The sequence below is a fragment of the Apis dorsata genome, unplaced genomic scaffold (genome assembly GCF_000469605.1).
Source record: "Apis dorsata unplaced genomic scaffold, Apis dorsata 1.3 scaffold_713, whole genome shotgun sequence".
NCBI lineage: Eukaryota > Metazoa > Arthropoda > Insecta > Hymenoptera > Apidae > Apis > Apis dorsata.
In genome coordinates this window covers 15,562-17,953 of record NW_006263882.1, presented here as the reverse complement: position 1 = coordinate 17,953, position 2,392 = coordinate 15,562, and the positions used below count along the sequence as shown (strand labels likewise).

Below are 2,392 nucleotides of genomic sequence, written 5' to 3'. Positions count from 1 at the left end.
AAAATATAATCATAAAAATATATTATATTATATTTATATTATCTATATATATATATATATTTATAAATATATATATTTATAAATATAATTTGATATTTATAACTTTTAAAATTATTCTAAAGTAATTTATTCTACTTCTTAAAGTTAATCAAATAATAAAACGAAATTTTAATAAAAATGAATCGAAAATTAATGTTTTCAAATTTATAAAATTAATAAGTGTATATGTATGAGTACATAATTTATAATTATTTCTAGTTCATCTCTTTTCTTATGAATCTTTGCATTAGAATGCAAATTTGATTGTGAAACAATAAAATTTAAAATCAAAATATATTAATTTTTTTTCTCTTTTTTTGTTGAAGTATTTTCAATAAATATATTTATTTAACTTATATTTTGTTCAAAAGTAAAATTATATAAATATTGTAAATAAATATATAAAAAAATATATTCATAAGTAAATTATCCATATATTATATTTTTATTTCTTTCTTTAGAAATTGATAGTCTCATAATATAAATAATGTTTTGTTTCAGATAAGATAAATAGATGTATATGTTTGAACACAATACTATACATTATATACTAGTACTCAAATATATATATATCTATTACTACAAAACATATGCATCTATATATTATATATTATATAACGACAATTTTTTATCTTGGAAACTAAGAAAATCTAACATTTTCATGAGAAGAAAAAGTTGTTAAAATGTTAATATAACAAAATATTTAAAAATCGAAATCAATGAGAGAATGCTTAATTTACAAATTCATATTGATATTATAACATCAATAAACTAATAAGTAATTTGGTTTTAATATAAAACTTTCAATTATAAATTAAATCTTATATTCAGATATTAAATAAATAGTACACTGATGCTGTGAAAATAATGCTATGAAAATAATGCTGTTTTTAAAAGAAAAAGGACTCTTAAAATTGTATATTTTTATATTTTTTCCAGTTCATTTGTAATATTGTATATTTATATAATTATATATTTATAAAATTGTATATTTGTTAGAAAATCTTTGACTAAAATGTGAATGTAGTCTTGAGACTTAAGACTCATTTTCCAATCATACCAGTCTGAATGATAATTAGCATCATCCTTGAGAAGAATTATTGCACACTCATCAATGTCTTGGGAACAGTGGACTTTGTGGATAACGTAGACTCTCAATTTCATTCTAGGAATTTTTTTTAGATTATAGGGATGTCGCTCAACCACGGTGCTATTGGTCGCTTATGTACTTTACCGATCTCATTAGATGATCATAAAGAAATCTTTAAAGAATATACGAGCATTTTGAAAGAACTTTTAGAACCTCAGAATCTTCTCAATATTCATCTTCATAACTTTTTGAACTTCAGAATTGTAGAAAACTTAGATCTAAGAAATCAACCTTCAAAATCAGAACTTTGTGAATTTAATAATAACCTAAACTTTAACATATTCATATATTATTTTATAACATATATATATATTAATATTTATATTATACATTATATAATATATATATGAATTTTGCTTTTGATTGTCTTATAATAGAATTTCAGGATACTTTGTAATTTTATTATTATATACCATAGCTAGGAACAGGTTGGAGTTAAGATTTTATAAAGCGCAATTTATATTATTTTATTAAAATAGATTAACAATAATGATATTTATATTTTGAATTTCTACTTGATTTAATGCAAAAAACTAATATATAAAAATATATAACATAAAGAATTATTTAAATACTTATTATATTTTTTACAGTATTTTATTATTTTAATTAGAAACTATTTCGTAAACCTAAATTAAAATATATAAATTAAAATATATCAAACTCAAAATATCATATATTAGTATTTCTCCTTTAAATCGTTATATATCGTAATTTTAATCGTTATATCGTAAATTTTAAACATAAATTCATGGATACAGATCGAAATTTTAAATCTTTCAAAATGTATTCGAACTCTTCTCAAATATAATTTAAAATTATATACAAATATAATTTTATTCAATATTATATATAATTTAATTTATATTATATATTTCTGTTTTTTATTTTATTTAATTATTAACATTGGATTCACAGATAAGTATAAAGAAAAAAAGGAAATTTATACATAAATATTTTATTAAATTTTTTTATTTTTTTACGTAAATAACAAAGAATGGATGAAACACACAAGTATGAATTATGCAACTTGTTGCATCGTACATGTTATATAATAATATAATCATATGGAAAAACAAGATGGCTGTACAAAAACTTTTTACGAAAAAACAAATTTTATTGGACTTTCAAAATTATTTGATTTATCATTAATATATTCTTATTTATACTACTTTACTGCAGTAAATATAATGTAAGTAAATA

General features: G+C 18.6%; 1 protein-coding gene across 3 annotated transcripts in view; it reads right to left on the bottom strand.

Moving 5' to 3' along the window:
• Window positions 1-2,392, bottom strand: part of LOC102675613 (retinol dehydrogenase 12-like) — a 25,546-nt gene that overhangs the window by 11,802 nt on the left and 11,352 nt on the right. The window lies entirely within an intron of this gene.